The sequence below is a fragment of the Papio anubis genome, chromosome 15 (assembly GCF_008728515.1).
Source record: "Papio anubis isolate 15944 chromosome 15, Panubis1.0, whole genome shotgun sequence".
In the NCBI taxonomy this organism is placed as follows: Eukaryota; Metazoa; Chordata; class Mammalia; order Primates; family Cercopithecidae; genus Papio; species Papio anubis.
Genome location: NC_044990.1, coordinates 66,157,344 through 66,169,417, shown reverse-complemented (window position 1 = coordinate 66,169,417; position 12,074 = coordinate 66,157,344).

The window sequence follows — 12,074 nt, the reverse complement described above, 5'->3', positions numbered from 1 at the left end:
TATGATCCTAAATAAGGTTTAAGTTTTAATAAATGTTAACAGAAAGTTTTCTTAACAGTGACTTCTTCATATTAAATATTCTATTAATTAATCTTTAATTTTGAAACGATTAGAATGTCATTTTCCATTTATATCTCAATTACTGTTTATTGATTATTGACTTATGAGGGGTTCTAATCTATGTACTTAATGTAGAACAGAGGACAAAGTATTTACCTCCTGCTGGCATGGAGATTAAATTCTAGAGGTGATGAACTATTAAAGCAGGAATGTTATGAAACATATAATATAAATTTTTCTAGTACTCTTAAAAATATATTGCATATGCATTTAGTTATTTTGGATTTTATATTTATTTCTTTATATTAATGATTTTATCACAATATAGGTTTTCTTGATAGACCTTTTATATTTAACATTAAATGTTACAGGTGATGATTTCTCTAAGAAGATACAAAAATACCTGTATTTTTACCCTTTTGGTTATCACCTATGTTTATTCTGAATAATTTTAGTGGAAGATCAATGCTCTCCTTCACCACAACAATTAAACATGTTATAGTAAATTCTAAAACAATTTATGCCATTTTGACACATTTATTCTAATAATAATCCCATGCAGTTCACTGAAAAAGAAGAGAAAGTAAGTAGCATATAATGTATATTTCAAATCATTCTTTTTAATTAGTTAATTTGACTTTATATCAAGAAATAGGTGAGCTCTTTGTTACAGATACCTAATTTATTCATATAATTTAGCTGATTCAAAGGGTAATGTAGTACATTTCCCCTGATACTAAAAATTTTAATGATCAAATATGAGAATGGGAGAAGAAAGATATTTTGTTCTTAAAATAACTGTTAAACTCTCTCAAAAGAACTTTCAAAAGAAAAAGCAATTAACAAATGAATTGACCTAATTGTATAAGCCATCTGCAAACTACATTTCCTTTCTTTCATGGATATCTTGTTCACCTTCATAGCCTTACCTTGAGTTGGATTTTTCTTTGTTAACTGAAATCTCTTTGATTCTCACAATGTTTATACTATGTATCAGAAATCAGCTGTTTTTGATTCCAGCTTGTAAGCCTTATTTTTGAAATTGAGAAAATTCCAATCTTATTTAATAAAAAAATTCAACAAGTTAGTAAATATAATTGTAAATTTATAATCATTTTTCACAACGATTGCCATTGTGCTTACCAGCTATTTCCACGTTAAATTCCTATATCATTCATATCTTACCTTCATGGATTACTGAGTACGCATCTGTCTTGGAAATGCTATTTTGGAACTGTTGATAGATGTTTGAAACTACAGCTTAAAATATATATTAAAAGAAAAAATATATTTATCAGCACTTCTACTCATTAAACTAATTTCATTCATCAGTTTTTAGAAAAGAATGTTTCTCAATGTGTGCATATAATAAAAATTATCTAATGTGACACTGAATATTAAATAACAGCAGTCACTTTTAAAATGATAAGCTTCATATCCATATTTTAACTAATGTAACAGGATATATATATTATATGAAATATAGAATATATAATTGTCTTATATACAAATATATAATACATATCCAGCAATTGTGTATATGTATGTGTATATATAGTATATATATAAGTAAATCTATGTATACATATCTATGTGTATATATATTAATGTATACATGTATATATATGTACATATATTTTAGATTAATTTATACACCCATGACTTAGGACATTCCACGACTTACAGGCAAAGTTGTGTAAGGCTCAAATATGTGTCGATTTTGTTTGACAATCATTCATCCACTTTTAAAGATAATATTCCAGATTAATAATACCATTTTACAGAAATTAATTTTGGGCCAGGTGCAGTGTCTCATGCCTATCATACCAGCACTTTGGGAGGCTGAAGCAGGCGGATCACCTGAGGTCAGGCATTTGACACCAGCCTGGCCAACATGGTGAAACCCTCTCTCTACTAAAAATACAAAAATTAGCTGGGATTAGTGGTGCACTCCTGTAATCACAGCTACTTGGGAGGCTGAGGCAGGAGTATCGCTGGAACTCAGTAGGTGGAGTTGGCAGTGAGCTGAGATTGTGCCACTGCACTCCAGCCTGGACAACAGAGTGAGACTCTGTCTCAAAAAAAAAAAAAAAAAATTAGTCTTGAAATGTCAAAGTGATATAATCAGATATGGTTTGACTTGTAATGCTAAATTGATTCAAGTCTGCCAGTATAATACCTTATGATGATCTTAATGACTGGTGGCTAGATTCTACAGATATATCTATTTATGTCTGATAACTAATTAGATAATTGTATTTTTCTCAGTATTCTCAAGTAAGCCTGTCTGCATCTGTCCCTCAAACTCCATTTTTATAACATGTTAGAATGGCAATACTGGTCCAAAACCTAACCATGAAGAGATGAAGCATTTACACTGTGCTTTAGGATTTACAATTTACTTTGGAAGTAGTCCTTGTGATCCCGTTATGCATGCTAGTGTTCTTATTTTATAGGTGTGTAAACTGAGGCTCAGAGAGAAAACTGCTTACTCAAAGTCAACAAAGCTCTTAAAAAATAGTCATGATCAGGCTACTAATGTGTATGTCTTGAGATGCTGTTAAAAGGGATTATTGCTAAAGGTAATGTTCTTAGCCAATTTGCACCTGGAATATGGAAAAAAAACCATTATTTGGGATTTACGTACTATAATGTTGATTATCTTATTAATCATTTACTAAAAACAATGTCAAGGCACTTTATATTTGTCATCTTTCTTATCCTCTGAACCCATTTATGTGACAGTTATTATTATTCTCATGTTGCAAATGAGAATAATTGAAGGATGGAGAGTTTAAGTAGTTTGCCCCATGTAAAATAAGTAGTGAATATGGAAAGTTTCAATCTCATCTCCAACAGAGTCTATAACATGAGAACATGAGTCCAAATCAGTCTATGTTTATATTATGCACATTTTCAGTTCTAACATTACATAAGTTCCAGGCATAAAGCCTGTGCTTAATTTTAGATACCCTGAATTAAAGTCAGGATAAAAACTACACACTACACTGAAGAGTCTGAGGAAAAAGTCATATACCAAGTCATAAACCAAGAGAAAGAGGAGAGATGACTACGACATCAGTCATACCGAGAAAAGCTGCGTTTCTCAGCAAGTCAGGCCAAAAGGAGAAAGAGCTAGAGCCTTGGTTCATGCCCCAGGACACTTGCAGCCTCTAATTTCCTCCACTTGGCCATTTTATATCTTTAATTTCCAGCCTACATGATAGATTGCCAAAGAAATAAAAGTTTGTACTACTCAGATGATAAATTCAATATGGTAAAAACAGCAAAAATGACTATAATTTGAACTGCATTATGAGAGGTTTAATCTATTCCCAGAATTATTCCATGTCTTAAACCTTGTTTTTTATAGTCTGCAATATCTGAGTTCAAGAGTGGGATGGAATGAAAAAAAGCAAAATATCCCATATGTAATACTTTAAGCATGATGATTACACTTGGAAATGATCTATAGGGTCCAAAACTGATTTGATAGTAATTTATTAAATTAGCGCACACACAGGAACCTACGATCCCCACTACTTCCCTTTCTGGACATCCAAAAACAAAAGATAACATAGTAAAAGCCTTTTAGTATTTCTTTGCATATTAAATCATCAGGTCCAAACTGGTGCTTAGTTGAGTACAAGGAAGAGTTAAGAAGAAAAAATCGTATAATCTTTTGCATATGGTCAAGAGTACATTCCGTTTATAACAATGCCCCGTTATTGCTCATATATTAAGGAGAAACCAAAACTCCAAAGATCTTCACAACATTTTTAATTTTCCTGATAGTTGCTTAAAAGAAAAACTTAAATATAATATTTGATAGTATTATGGGTTAAACTGTGTCCTCCCCAAAATTTATGTTATGACGACCTAACTCCCAGTACTTCAGAATGTGACCTCATTTGGAAATAGGGCCATTTCATATAAAATTAGTTACGTTAAGATGAGTTCATTAGAGTGGGCCCTAATCCAGTATGTTGGGTGCTCTTATAAAGGGGAAAATTTATAAACAGGCAATGTATAAAAGAAGACTATGTAAATATGCCCTCAGAAGGGATTAGCCTTGTTAACACCTTGACTTCAAACTTCTAGAACTGTAACACAATAAAGTTATGATATTTAAGCTGCCCATACTATGGTATTTTTATTAAGGTGGCCCTAGCAAATCAGTACATATGACATTATATCAGTAGGAATTTGAAAACCAAAAGAACATTAGTAGTGGTCTAGTTTAAGGGAAAGCATACAGAACTGATCATTAAGAAGCTGACCTTCATTTAAATTAGTTTTCCTTAAGTTGCTAAAAAGTTTGAAATCAAATGCTTTTCAATAAATATGCTTTGATGAAAACATCAAATTGTTTAATTATTTCACATGCTATACGCATGTTAAACAGTACTATATAAATGTTGTAAATTGAATTTAATGTGTTAAACTTTATTGAAATTTTTCCTGAAGAATAACCACTGAAATAAAAATTTTTTAACTTCCTCCTTTGATTTGCCTAAGTAAATAATCTGATTTGATTTGGAAATTAATAAAATTAAACTTTTAGATTTTAGAACCTAATACACAATAATTTACATTGGCAGTATTATTAAAAATCACACCTTTAAAAAATTGATCCTCAGTGTCAAAAAATGTTGACTTAGAATAACACCCCATTATTTGAAATACTAGGAGAGACAATTGAAAAGCCATTGTGCAAGATTATCTTATACACAATATTCTGTAAAGATCTGCATAGAAAGAAAAAGGAAGAAGACTCAAGAAAATGTCATGCACTTTCTAAGACTATTCATTTCTACTTTTCCCCCGTATCATTAAGGATTATAATTTTCAGTTATCAATAATATTCATGGTGATCTACTACAATACAAAACACAGGATCACATATTTCTTTTTGGAAATGCAGAAAGATATTATCATGATAGCAGTCGGTTGACTTCTGTAAGGGTACATCCATTTTGTGAATCTATGTACCAGATATGTGAGAGGGAGAAAGAGACAGAGACGAGATGAAGAAAGGAACAGACAGAAAGAAAGAGAGAAACAATGAGAGAATGAAGTAGGGAGAGAGAGATGGAGAGAAAAAGAGAAAGAGAGACTACAAAAATGATATTTAGAAACTACACAACAAATATTGCATTCATATTTTTCTGGTTTAATTCAAGGTAAACATTTTTGCTGCTGTACAACTTTCACTTGTGCACTTCTTCCATTTTTGCATTCATGGTTTGGGAACACAAAGATACAGCATAAGTTACATAAGGTTGTTCCCTTCCAAAGCAAACTTAATAAATGTTTTTGTTTGCTATCTACTACCATGAATTTTCAAATTACATAGTCTTTAATGAAAGTGTCTCTTCCAAAATTACTGATACTGTTTTAAAATAGTTTCCCATTCTGTAGGTTGTCTGTTTACTCTGTTGATTGTTTTCGTGTGAAGAAGTTTTTAGTTTAATTCATATCCAGAATCTACAAGGAACTCAAACAGTTCAACAAGAAAAAAATTTAAAACCCTATTAAAAAGTGGACAAATGACATGAAAAGACATTTTTCAAAAGAAGACATACAAGTGGCCTATAAACATGAAAAAATGCTCCACATCACTAATCATCAGAGAATTGCAAACTGAAACCACAATGAGACACCATCTTATACCAGTTGGAATAGCTATTATTTAAAAATCTGAACAAAAAATAGATGTGTATAAGAATATGGAGAAAATTTACTTACATATTGCTGGTAGAAATGTAAACTAGAGCAACCTTTATAGAAAACAGTATGGGGATTTCTCAAATAACTAAAAATAGAACTGTCTTTCAATTCAGCAATCCCACTACTGGGTATACCTAAAAGAGAGTGAAACCATTATATAACAAAGATGCCAGCACCTGAGTGTTTGTCACAGCACTATTTACAAAGCACAGATAAGAAATCAACCTAAGTGTCATCAGTGGAGGAGTGACTAAAGACATATTGTATAGATAATTTAATGCCTCTAAGTCTCAGTTTTGAACATTTGTATACACACATAAACAAAAACACACAATGGAATACTCAGCCATAAAAAATGAAAGCATGTATTTTACAGCAACACGGAGGAAACTGGAGGCCATCAACCTCAGTTAATTAACTCATAAACAGAATGACACCACCACATGTGTTTGCTTATAAGTGGGAGCTACACAATGGGCCCACATGGACACACAGAGTGGAATAGTAGACATTGGAGAATGCAAAAGGTGGGAGAGTTAAGGGGCAAAGCAGGGTGAATTAAGGTTGAAAAATTACCTATCAGGTACGATGTTCACTATTCAGATGATGGGTACACTAAAAGACTTCATCATTTCACAATATACACATGTAAGAAATCTATACGTCTACCCCCAAATGTATTTTTAAAATACATAAATAAATATTAAATAAGTGCTACAAAGGAAATAAAGTGATATTATAAAAGATTAGTGATGTAAAATTAAAATAAGCTATTGTAGTTACTAAAAATATTTTCAAAAACCATAAAAGTACTGAATCAGTGCTAAAAATTTAATGCTAATTACCTAACACATCTTTATTTAAAATATAGTTTATCAGATGAGAAATACAACGCTTTTGTGCTAAAAAGATTGATAATGAATAAAATTTTAATTCATGCGGATTCCATTTTAAATAGTTTCAACCTATTGTTTCTGACTAGCTACAGAATAATGTAGGATTAAAAGTACAGCCTGTATAATTAAACAATTTGTGTTTTCATCTTGATACAATCCTGATTTTACTGAAAACTAAATATATAATGCTGACCAAGTAGCTGAATGCCTGTAAGTCTCAGTTTTGAGCAAAATAACAGTACCTACCTTACAGTTATTCTAAGTATTTAATGAGATAATATCTCTAACGTTCCTGGAATAGTAGCTATAAGTGCCATAACAAATAGCTGTTACAATTATTTCAGAACAACTAGCCTTCCACCTTGGCCTCTAAGTCTTAAAGACTTGAACAAACAGTATCCGAGTTTTTTGCAGCTCAATCCTGCCTCCCTAGGATGACCCTAGTCCCTCTTAAAGTGCCTGCCTGAGAAAACACAAGACTGTCGAAAGAATTTACTGTTTGTTCCAGGCAACACTTGAAAATAACACCCCTGTCTCCTAGTGTTTGTGGAAGGGTAGGTGCCTGACTTCCATAAACATCAGCAAACCCAGACAGGTTTCACACAACATCAGCAAACCCAGACAGGTTTCACACGGACCTACCTTCTCTTCCCACATTTACGATGTTTCCATTTTCTGCCTCAACAGACCTTCCACTCACTCCCCTCCCTACTCCTTTATTCTTAGGAAAAAACACCCAGTCACTGTATAAATTGAAGTTGAGGTCAGTTTGTGTTGGACTATTGTATCTATTGCAATAGTTATTACTGATTAAAATGTGTCCTTAACATTTTAACTAGTGTCCAGTTTTGTTTATTTTTGGCACCGTTTGTGCTTCCTCCATGGTTGGCTCTTACCTGGCCAACATAACCAGAGAGTCTCAAAAGTATCCCAGCCTTAGATATAGACTTAGATACACAAGTAAGCGCCCCTCCTGCTGCATCAGCTCAGAGTAGCACCCTCTGGTCCCCTGACCCCAGAATCCTTTAGTGTTGTTGAGATCTTTGCTCACCAAAAGACATCAGACGATGGCACCATTTCTCCATGCCAAATGTTTATCTTACAGTGCAGCAATTCAAGACAAGCATTCTTGTTTTTCAAAGCCCAGATTTCCATATACAATATATCCAATATCTTTACAAAGCTGAGCACACCAGAATACATAATGTTTACTATTCTATACGATTTTTTAAGATTACTTTCAGCAGGCTGCCTTTTGCCAGCTAGTAGCATTGCTGATTTTTAAAAAAGTATTAATAGTGATCTTGTTCTGTAATGAAACAGATGATTAGAGTACAAAGTGGTATGCTGTGATTGAAGTAGGTATGGAGCGTTATGGGAGCACGGAAATGGTTAACGCATTTGAATTACTATAGTAAGCTCTAGACAAGAAAAAGCAAGAAAAAGAATAAAAGAGATAAAGAAAAGTTCTCTTCTAAAGTGAGGTCGAGGGAATAACCTTGGAATAACTGTGATTGGCAGGATGACAGTTTTGAAACCTGAGAATTCGATAATCATTCGTCTTGGCAAGGGAAAAGGCCTTAATTTTAGAGCTGGGTTCAAATTTTGTCTTTATTATTTACTATATATAAAATTGAGGATATTTCTTCTCTGCTCTAAACTTCTGTTTATTTACCTAAAATATTGGAATAATCCTATGCAATATATTACAATGATTCAATTCATCTTTCCAAAAAAAAAAAAAAAAAGTGGACATCATGACACTAGCTTCCCTCTGTGTTCGCTGAAATAAACCAGAAAAGGCCACATATTATACAGGGTAGTGGCTAACCGCCTTGACCCTGGAGTCAAGTTTTCTAGGTTTCATTGCTGGCTCTACAAGGCACAAAATTAGCCTTGAGCAATTTACTTAATCTCTCATCTATAAAATGAAGATATTAGTAGTTTCTACCTCCGATGACTGGGAATTAAATGTGTTAATGTGTGTGAACATTTAGAAGAGCCTGTGGTGTCCTAAACATTCATTTTCACGATATGCACCTGCCTCTATTTTTCCTCTTCAAGAGCTCGGAGGCTGTGCATCACAGCTACTCCTGCCTCTACTGGGTTTGATTAATTACACAATTAAATCAAATCCCATTTTGTGTATATTGCATTTCACCTATTTACTTTATCTTTTCCTTTGTCATTTAAACGTGCTTGAATCTCTCTAACCTAAATGATATTGAAAAAATTAAATCCTCCTTTAAAGCCAATTTCCTACCCAGCTGCCACTCTGCATTATTGTCTTCACAGCTGAATTTCTGTAAGGATTTTCCTCGCTGTTCTATCATTCTTCACCTCATTCCAACCTGTCCGCTGACCCCTCTACTTGGGGAGCTTTTGCTTATACATCTTATATGTCCAGGAGATTTTTTCCAATATTCACCTTGCCTAATATTTCAGAAGCATTGCATATTAATAATAACTATAACATCTAAATAAAATAATAATAATAATGGTAATAAAATTAAAAGCACATCTCTTTATGGGATATCACACTCCCCTGGCATTATTCTTATCCCTCTAACTCTTTCTTCTCAGTCACATGGATAATCTATATTCTTTTATCCAGTCTTAAGTTTTAAAAATTTCTCTGTTTTGTCCCTTCTCACTGGAATGTCTTAAGTTTAGTGTTCACACCACACCCAAGGCCTCAGTTATAAGGTATATACCATGACACTAAATATGTAAATATGATTCTAAATCTCAAATGTCGCTTTTGAATGCTAGCCACATATATCCAACTGCCTAGTTGTATGGTGCCATGTCTGAAAGTGAACTTATAGTTTCTTCCTCTCCTGGCTTCCGTCGGATTGAACCATGACAATATCTTTACAATTGTTCAAGGTGAAAAGCTAAGAATCTTTCAAGATATCCACCTCTCTCCTCCTCAATATCATGAATTCTGATGCTCTATCAATTTTGCCTCCTAAATAACTCTCAACCTTTCTCTTAGCTCCTTCTTTGCCAATATCCTAATCAAAGCTATCATCATCCACTCCTTGAATTAATGCAACAAGCTTGTGGTTTTACTATCATTGTGCTTTTCAAATCCTTTCCCCTCAGAAGAGGAAAATCTATTCTTTAATAATGCAAATCTGAATGTGTCTTTCTAGCTTTCTAATATTTCAATGGTTTTCCTACTTTTAATTCATACAACGAGGTTCACCATTAGCTGATTTTGACTTCTCTCCAACTTTACCTTATAATATGCTGTCATTATTTCTTTCCATACTGACCTCCCGTTATATTCTCAAATGACCAATACTGCTTTTTGTCTTAGGCCATCACACTCTCTGTTCTCTTTGCCCGAAACATTTTGTCTTATTTTTCTCTTTTTTTAAAATTTTTTTGTAGCTAATCACTTCTCTTTTAGATCTCAATGAAAACATCAAAAACAATTATTTTCAGAGAAATACTGAAGACATTTATCTAGACTAAATTAGATCTTGCACTTCTCATAGCATACTGCATTTGTCCTTCATAATGATTAACGATTATCTCATATATACATATTTATTATATATTTTTTGAGATGGAGTCTCACTGTGTTGCCCAGGCTAGAGTGCAGTGGCACAGTCTTGGCTCGCTGCAAACTCCGCCTCCGGGGTTCAAGTGATTCTCCTGCCTCAGCCTCCCAAGTAGCTGGGATTACAGGTGCCCGCCACCATGCTTGGCTATTTTTTTTTTTTTTTTTTTTGTATTTTTAGTAGAGATGGGTTTTCACCATGTTGGCCAGGCTGTTCTGGAACTCCTAACCTCAGGTGATCCACCCACCTCGGCCTCCCAAAGTGCTGGGATTACAGGCATGAGCCACTGGATTATCGTATTTTTAATCACCAGTTTTCCCACCAGACTGTAGATTTTGATGACAGCAGAATTGTGTCTGTTTTGCTCACCATTAATTTCCGTAATTTGTATAGGCCCATAAATCCTAAATTGTAGCAAAATTTATTAACGTAATTTTTTTCTTCTAGTTTCAGAAAGTACCACTCTGGACTAAGCAAAATCTCATACTTTTAAAAAACTATAAAACTTAAAACACAACAGACAAAAACCAATTAAACACTTCACTTTTAATTGTTACTAAAGGCAATGCCTAAAACATTTTTATAAATTAGAATTGCTCTCATTGATTTAATCATTTTCCTGAATTTCTCAAAGTTCGATTGATTGATTATTAAGGCATGGAGCTTGCATTAATCTATCCCATTGATGTCATTCAATGGAAGAGGTACCTACAGCTAACAGCAGAATAGTATTATCAAGATATTTCTAGGATAATAGATTACATATGAAAGAAAAGATCTGACTCTTTTTATATTTTAATAAACTTTCCTAGTGTCACAGTGAAAACTCCTCAATGACTATTCCCCTCAAGCTCTCTCACAGTGAAATCCCATTAGACTTTAGTTTGCTTTATTTGCAAAACAATGGTACAAATCTCTCCTTAAATAGGTTAGAGACACATACACATCAAAAGACCAAGTGCAATCCCATCAGGTCTCAGAACCTAGAGGTTCAGTTTCAGGTCACTAGCACCATTGTCTATCAGGGCAGGCAAATTGATTCAAGGTAGAAATTGTCTTTGCCATCTGGATTTTGGATAAATATGTAAATTTTCCAAAATTTATATTCTAATGTATCTTTTTTTCAGATTACTTTTCACATAATGGCATACCTGCTCTTATGTATGATCCATATTCTCAAGTGAAATAAAAATTGACTAACTATGGGACACATTCTTCCATATGATGCTCTGTGATTTGTGTACTTATAAAGGGTGAGCAAGGGATAGTGAGCAGGGGATAATGAATTTCCAAACAATAAAATAAAATCTAGTTCTTCCTCTAGAATTTTTCTAGTTCTCACACTGGCATAAAAATAGAAAGAAGATAAGGACATAACTAAATAAATGTTTCTCCCCTGTAAGATGATTTTATTTTCTAATTTCCCAATTGCTTTCAAGTTACTGCAATTTATGAAGAATATATGTACATCATATGTAATATTTTATATTATATATAATTAGCTTATGTTAGGTTGGTGCAAAAGTAATTGCAGTTTTTGTGATTACTTTTAATGGCAAAACCCACAATTACTTGTGCGCCAACCTAATACATAATTTATTAAGAATTTATACATATGTGTGTCTATATTACATATATATGAATACATAATATGTGTGTATATGTATATTATACATAACCAATTAAATATTTCATTTTTAATTGTGATTAAAGGCAATGCCTAAAACATTTTCATAAATTAGAATTACCTTCATTGATTTTAGTCATTTTCCTGAATTTCAGAAAGTTCAGTTGACAGTATTATTAGGATATGGAG